Source organism: Bidens hawaiensis, unplaced genomic scaffold (assembly GCF_021521415.1).
Source record: "Bidens hawaiensis isolate Kalapana, Puna unplaced genomic scaffold, B.hawaiensis_p1.1 tig00046632_1, whole genome shotgun sequence".
NCBI lineage: Eukaryota > Viridiplantae > Streptophyta > Magnoliopsida > Asterales > Asteraceae > Bidens > Bidens hawaiensis.
Window position 1 is genome coordinate 5,120 of NW_027498308.1, and position 8,669 is coordinate 13,788.

General features: G+C 31.7%; 1 pseudogene; it reads left to right on the plus strand.

Annotated features, from left to right (window-relative positions):
* The first annotated feature begins 289 nt into the window (after window positions 1-289).
* LOC143596487 (putative aldehyde oxidase Art an 7 pseudogene) lies at window positions 290-7,897 on the plus strand (annotated as a pseudogene).
* The last annotated feature ends 772 nt before the right edge of the window (window positions 7,898-8,669 follow it).

Below are 8,669 nucleotides of genomic sequence, written 5' to 3' on the forward strand. Positions count from 1 at the left end.
TTCGTTTATATATATTATAGATTTTAAAACGTAATACGTTTGAGCATGGAAATTAAACCTTAATAAGTGTATGATATAAATGATGCGTAAAGGTTTCAGAATTATGTTAAGTAAATGTGAACTTTGAATGCATTTATAGTACAGACTGGAACATCCTACAACTTAACCAACAAGAGTTAATGAGGCGTTTTAAGTTAAAGACTATGTCCATGACATAACATAATTTCGATTTTATGGTCTACTAATGTCCTAAAACTAGTGTTGGAACCTTTGTTTATCAAAACATTTAATGGCTTTACTATCAAAATCCTGCTTGCTCCTCCTCCTCCTCCTTCAACTTTTGGCACGTTTCGTGTTTGCGGACACTGACAATGGAGGTAATGAGTATACAAAGCCAGAGATTGAGACCGATTACAAAGGTGGATGGGTTATTGATAACCCTAACGTGGGTGTGAGTGCCATGCATATACAGTTGATGCCTAACGATCAGGTTATCTGGTATGATGCCACATCACTTGGCCAATCGGCACGAGTATTGGAACCCGAGGGAAACTGTCCGATTAATCCAGACGCAAATAACCAACCCGATTGCTGGGCTCATGCTGTAGCTTATGAATGGAAAACCTCAAAAAGTAGAACTGTTGAGGTATGTTTTTACTTTTTAGTTAAGTTAACCATCAATGAATATATAGAAAACTTGTGATGTATATGCATGATGTTTATGGCAGTTGCGGGGTGAAACATGGTGTTCATCAGGACACTTGTGGCCTAATGGTAACATGTTGGCTACTGGAGGTACCTACAGTGGTGTAAAAGCAGTTAGACTGATGCGTATTGATGACCCGAAAGGAGATTTTATCGAAGTAAAAGATGCTCTTGGCGACTACCGATGGTATGTTTCTGGACCCTCTTTAAAAAAGCATGCATGTTTAGATACAATCTTTTTAACGTACTGAGTATATTTTAAACTAGTTTTTGAGTTCGTGTATTACACATCATTACTTGAAATAAAGACACAAAATAATAATAAAGACACAAAATTTAAGACAAAAAAAAAATTATATATATAGTACATATAATAAGAAGTCTTAATATCAAATTTACAGTCATGTGGAAAACTATAAACAAACTAGATATTGAGTGTCCAATATTGCAATTAGTTCGAAGAAGCAGTAAAAACGGATTCATGACCATAATAAATAAAAAAATATATATATATAAGCACATGTAATGATTTGGTACATGTATATGAGATCAATACTATGAGGAAAAGTTTTTTATATGATCATATTTCTTTGATGAAATTGATTATATGATAAATGTTTATGAAATAAAAGAAAAGAAAACAGGAATTGATGGTTTCAAAAAAAACAGAAAACTTGGATTTACAATTTTCATAAAAAAACATGAATTGTAGGACTCCAAATTTGTTTAGGTATAATTAATCATGATTTTAATGTTTAAAAGTTTTATAAAATGATTATGTTTAAAAAATAAAATACAATATTCAAAATTAAATAATCATGTTAATTAAAAATTTAAATTAAATAGCATATTATATATATAAAACGAAAATGTTTTCATAATTCAAACTGAATTCACGAGTCCTTATTTTTAAAAAATATTGATTTGTTTAATAAAAAGTAATGTATACATTGAGCATAATTATATTTTTGATATTAAATTGTTGTAAATAGTCGCTAATGTATGAATAATATCTTGAAGTATATTGAAAATGTTGTAACTCATGGTTTAAACCATTATCACCAATTACCTATGGATAACATGAATTAAGGAGAAGAAAGATTAAAAGATTAGAAAAGAATTTTATGCTAGAATTGAATGTGATTATGACAACTAAGCATAATTACTTTTGTTTATTAGTATAGTAAGATAAGATTTTTAAAGCATAAATAACGAAATAAACTATTTTCTAAGATTTAAATAATTAGAAAGAAAACCAAAAAACAAGGCTCAATTTTCTATAGTAACCGGTTTCATACGTTTTAACATCTTAACTTATTATAACCCGACAACTCAATTGATTTATTTATAAAAATATGTTAAGACATGTCATGTTTACACCATTTTAAGTGTCTCTGGGATATCATTTAATAATAATAAATATATAAGTTTAACCATTTAAATTTAAAAATCCATCAACATACTAACGATTTATACTTGTTTCGCTCACTCACTGCTTCTACATGTATATCATGAGTTTAAATGAGAAATTTATTTTCTATAGTAAACCGTCATTTTCTTTCCTGTGGTATGATTACTTTTATCATTTTCGTCTAAAATTTTCCTTTTAGCATTTATGTAACCGTGGTTTCATTTTTCTTGTCAGTTTATTCAAAATTATTAATCTCATTAGTTCTATTTTATTAAGTTCATATAAAATGACAAAAATACCTTTCAAAATAAAATTCAAAAATTAGGTATCCAAATAATAACGTTATCTTTCTCTCTCTCTCTCTCCCTGTGCACAAAATATGTGAACCAATCTACCCACAATGATGAGAGAGGGGTTCATAGGGGCTGACGACGAAAAAGGGTTCACAATGGTAGGAGAAGGTTCAGACTTTTGTAATATTCATCGGTCACCTTTAAGGTAGCTAGTCATAGATATAGAGTTTGCAAGTGGATTTGAAGTTGGGTATGAGGAAGAAAGGCGAGGCAAACAAGGAAGAAAATGAAACCCTAAATCTGATTGCCATTAACAACGATGATGGGGAAGACGACCAATGTGGTTTGTGGTCGCCATAAAATGAAGAAGAAAGGGGGGGGGGGTAGATTTTACTTGGATACTAGAGGTGGTCGGTTTTCATAGCAGGATACATATCGAGTTTTGACAGGGCGGTGTTGAACTCTGACGGCAGTGGTGGTGCTTTCTTGCGATCTTTAAGTGAGACAGAGAATAGAGAAGTGAGGTAGGGAAGGGGTTAAACACCTAAAATAAACATAAATGCCCGCCATTTAAAGGAGTGTAACAAACGGGGTTAATAAACTTTTTGGACGGAAATGATAAAGTGAAGAAAACAAAGCTTTTTAGACGGAAATGAAAAAAGTGACTGAAATGACGAGAAAATGAAACCACGATGACAAAGATTCTAAAACAAAGCTTTTTGGGACGGAAATGAAAAAAGTGATGGAAACACCATGACGTATATAATAGTATACTCTTTTTATATATTAAAAAAAACATTTTAGATTGAAATTTAATGCATTAATTATGAAATTTAGTAAAGTTCATTCAATCAATGACACCAAGTAAAAATTTGGTTAATAGCATAGCTATTAGCAGGGTCTGAGAATGGTGGAATGTAAGCAAACTGTATCTCTATTCCAAAGAATATAGAGGTTGATTCCAGAGAGACCATTAGCTCAAAAACTATATATATATATATATATATATATATATATATATATATGTTTACGTTTAAGAAAGAAATCAAATTATTGCAAGAAATTAAATTATTATAAGAAATGAAAGAAATGAATATGAGCCACTAGTTTTATTTTAGGTTTTAAATATTTAAAAATAAATAAAAAAGATGTAAATGCAACAATAAATGCATACTCTCTCTTCAATTAATACAACTAATATAACTATAATAAATTTCTCTCTAATTAATATATCTAACTAATTTAACTATAATAATTAAAAGATAAAAACACTACTTTAGTTTTATTTTTTATTTACACATTCTTCATTTTATTCAATATAAATACAATTTAGTCATATAAAACTATTTTTTTATATTAAAAAAATAATTTCCACTCAATATATTAGCATATATCAACGTATTTTTTAACATTAAATATCAAAACATAATATATATATTTTTTTTAATTGGTATGCCTCTAAAAATTATTGTCATACATAATAATAAAAAAATATCATACAAATGTGTCCATTAAATGTAAACAATTAATATACAACCTACATAAAGTTATATAACCTACACTTGTTTTGAGCAATAAAAACATACAACATACAAAAAGCATATAGCTTACATATGTAATTTGACATCAACAATTATATAAACTACACAAAGATACACATACCCTACACATGCATAGGTCATATGTTTTTCGTATGTAAGCTATATGTTTTCTTTTTCTTTGAACAAGTGTAGGTTATATGTTTATGTATAGGTTGTATATTTTTTTTGATATTTAATGCAAACATGTGTAAGATAGTTTTTTATATTATTTATCACAATGTAACTACGTGTTGATGGATATTGATATATTGAGTTTGAAGAAATTGGTTTTGAAAATAAATTAATATAGGAATAAATTGTATTTGTGTAATATAAAATTTTCGTGTGTAGGTTATATGTTTTTTGTGTGTAGGTTATATGTTTTTCATGTGTAGGTTATATGTTGTCTTATTCTTAGAACAAGTGTAGATTATATTTTTTTGTGTATGCTGTATGTTTTTTGTTGATATCTTATGCAAACACATGTAAAATACTTTTTTGGTATTATTCATCATAATATAAGTATGTGTTGATGGATATTAATATATTGAGTTGAAAGAAATTAGTTTTGGATAGAAAAAAATTTTAATGTATGAATAAATTATACTTGTGTAGGATAAAAATTCAAGAAACAAAAAGTAAGTTATAAAAATAAATGAGTTTTTAATATTATCTAATTATAATAATTTAATTAGTTATATTAATTAAATAGATAAGTATTATAGTTTATTAATTATATTAATTGAAGAAAGAAAATAATTAATATTTTCTTTATTTAGATTTAAGCATTTAAAACTTAAAACAAAACTAGTGGTCCATATTTTTTTCTTACATTTCTTACAATAATATCATTTCTCTCTTGAACCATCCCCTATATATATATATATATATATATATATATATATAAAAGTGTGTGTGTGTGTCCATATAGGTAAATAGATAAAAGAATAGGTAATAATAATACTAAATTAAAATTACACTATTAATTTAAAAAGCTTACAATAATATATATTGAAACTGTACATCGTTCTTAGAATCCACCTAGGAAACGTATTTAACGAAAAACCATATGTTGCTCATAGAAATCTTTAAACATAATCATATGTCTTCATGAAATCCTATCCTCAACCATGTCCTTTGAGATGTGTAGTTCTATCAAATCATGCATAAACCTCTCATCTCAAGTAAGTTTGAGTCGACTTCTCTCCGTCCCTTTGTAGTAATGATTTCTACATATTTAACAAAGGCTTCATTTGAATTTTAGTAAAGTTGATGTTTTAAATTCATCATAGCGCAATATTTTTAGCTTGAATACATTAACTACGGACTATATGAAGGTTGCTTAGGAATAGAAGTGAATGCATTCACAACTGACTTTAATTAAGGATTGAATGCTTGTACCACCCTTTTAAGATAACCTCTACTGTAGCTAGGCTAGCACTCTTCAGCAATTCTATGTCAATTTCAACAACTAGATTATAGATCCAATTGTCTAAATTTATTCTTACTTTTCATAAAATAACTATTTTTTTTATAATAACCAAGGTTGCAAAAGTCGCTAGGCGCTCCCAGGGCGGTCAACTAGGGAGTTGCGAGTACTCGGTCTAGGCGGGGTGTACTCGGGGAGTACTCAGACATGATATTTTATAAAGAAATTCATTTTTCGGAGATTATATATATGTCAAATATGAAAAGTTTACTAAATATTTTACAAAATACAAATGAAAACTACAAAAACAATCAATAACACATACATATTGGTTCAAGAACATGTCTCAGTTGATGAAAGATGTACCTAAATCGTACTTAAATAAGATGTTTGTGAGTTTAGAACTTCGAATCGGATGATAACAATGGTGGTTGCAAGTTTAGAACATAAATTAGGTCGTGTCTTAGTGTGAACAGGAAAAAAAGCAGTGGTAAGCTCCTGAAGAAATTGAGTTTTTTTTTAATAAAATTCAAAATTTTGTTAATATCGAATTGGACCGCCTAGCCCGAGTAGAGCCGCCTAGGTCCGAGTTGGACCGCCTAGTGCCAATTCTGAGTTTTTTGACCTTGGAGAAGAAAAGCGGTGCAGTGAAGTGCCGAGGAGCGCCTAGGCACCGAGTACTCGGCCGCCCAGGCCGAGTTTTACAACACTGATTATACCCCCCCCCCCAATATAGAAAATGGTTAAATTAAAAATACATAGTTTTGTAGGAATAGTAGGAATGACACAAAATTTAAAATTAGAAAACTATATAGCATAAATCATTAATCCTAGGAAACTATTTGGTATTTTAAAAACTATTAATCTCAACCACTAGATCATAGATCCAATGACCTAAATTTATTCTTACTTTTCCTAGAAAACTATTTCTTTTTTATTATAACCCACCCATATATATATATATATATATATATAGGAAGGTTAACGTAGAAATGAAATTAACGTGCTAAACGTGAGAATCAAGTAGAGTAATTATATATACAAGTAAAGTAATTATCATAGAGTAATTACATAATTACTCTATTTGTATATATAATTACTCTATTTTATTCTCACGTTTAGCACATTAATTTCATTTGTATTTGATCTAAACCCATATATATATATATATTACTGATAGGTCAATCAGTTTTTAAATTATTTCCGACAGCTTTCAATCAGTCAACGTGAGATTGAACCCCGTGAATGCCCGAAATGTAACATATTCTATTGAACCAACTGCAGGTATTCAACTAACCAGATCTTACCAGACGGGAGTGCAATTGTTGTTGGAGGCCGAAACGCTTTCAGCTACGAGATTGTGCCGCCTTCACTTGAGTTCAAGCCTAATATAATCGACCTACCTTTCCTTAAAGAAACATGCACACCCGCAAAGGGACCATTCGAATACATCGAGAACAACCTCTATCCGTTCCTTTTCCTCCTTCCAGACGGAAACGTGTTTCTTTTCGCTAACAATCAAGCCATCACGTTCAACCCGTCATCCGGACAAACCATTCAACAACATCCCGTGTGTCCAGGAGGATCTCGGAACTACCCTCCATCAGGTAGTTCCGCGCTCCTCCCATTAAAAATGTCCCAAGATAACACCCAAGCCCTTAATGTTGAAGTTGTCATTTGCGGTGGAAACAGCCCCGACGCGTTCGAATTGGTCGATGCAAGGCATGAAAAAGTACAAGAATTCTTACCCGCACATAAAGATTGTCATAGAATACATCCCATGAACATAGGTGCACAATGGGAGGATGAACAAGACATGCCGTCTCCGAGAATCATGGGGGATCTTTTACACCTCCCAACTGGTGATCTTATTATGCTCAATGGTGCACAAAAGGGTACTTCTGGTTGGGAAAATGCTAGAGATCCCAACTTTATGCCTTTATTATATCAACCGCTCAAGCCCATGGGTCAAAGGTTTACAGAGATGACCCCTACCAACACACCAAGACTGTATCATTCCACAAGTGCATTGTTGCCCGACACTACGGTTTTGGTTGCGGGTAGCAACCCGCACCAGTACTACACTTTCAATGACGAGTATCCAACTGAACTGGGAGTCGAAAAGTTCTCGCCACATTACTTAGACCCGAAGCTCAACAATCATAGACCGGTAATAGACGAGAAAGGTACTGATAAGCTGTTAAAGTACGGAAGACCATTCAAGATTGCAGCTAGTCTCCCACTTCTAGAATCTTTTGAGTTAGGTGAGATTAAGGTAACTTTGCTTTACCCACCATTCACCACTCACGGGTTCTCACAAAACCAAAGGATTATTGTTCCTACACTGACCGAGCTTGATGATAATGTGATCACCGCGTTGGCGCCACCGTCCGGAACGTTTGCTCCTCCGGGGTACTATATTCTGTTTGTTAATTATCTGGGTGTTCCTGGAACTGGTGTTTGGGTGCACATTGACTAGAAAGATAGCTGTTTTATCATTGAAACCTATGAACAGGGAATCAAAAGGGTGAGTCTGTAGGCATTCAAGTACAATTGTCTAAATAAATGATATGATTTGAACTCTAATTGTATTTATGATATTTCTTTCCAAATGGAGTGCTTGTGGTAGTGATGAATAAACCAAGTGGTCGAAGACGTTTTTGAAACATTGGATGTGTGTACTTTTGGTGATACGATAGATAGCTACTTTATTATGTATCATTAGGCTGTTCTCTATGGTGTGGGACTTCGAAGCTCCTCCCAGTGTCACGTCAGCGTCACGTGGGAACTAGGGGCTTCAAAGCCCCACCACAAAGATGCCCTCTATGGTGAGGGGGCTTCGAAGCCCCTTAATTTTTTTTAAGAACTAATTTTTTTAAGAACTAAAAAAAACAAAAAAAAAAACATACAAATAGAAAAAAAAATACAACTAATGTTCGGCGTCCGAGTCCTCGTTTGCTTATTTTGCCATTATCATTTCTTTATTTTTCTCCAAAAACGCCCGCGTGGCCGGATCTAGATGCGAGAGATCCTTTACGAGGAGCTTGAAGTTTTTCTCTCGTTGCCGCTCCGATTTAGCCTTCTTTCTTTCTTTCTTTCTTCATGCATGGCATTGTATTCCGCATGCATCGCTTTTCTTTTTTCGTGTATTATCTTGAGTTCCTCTTTCGAGTGTTTGAGTAAAAAATGATAAAATGAGTTAGAATTTATAAATAAAATAATTACTTTATTTTATAGAGAAAATTCCAATT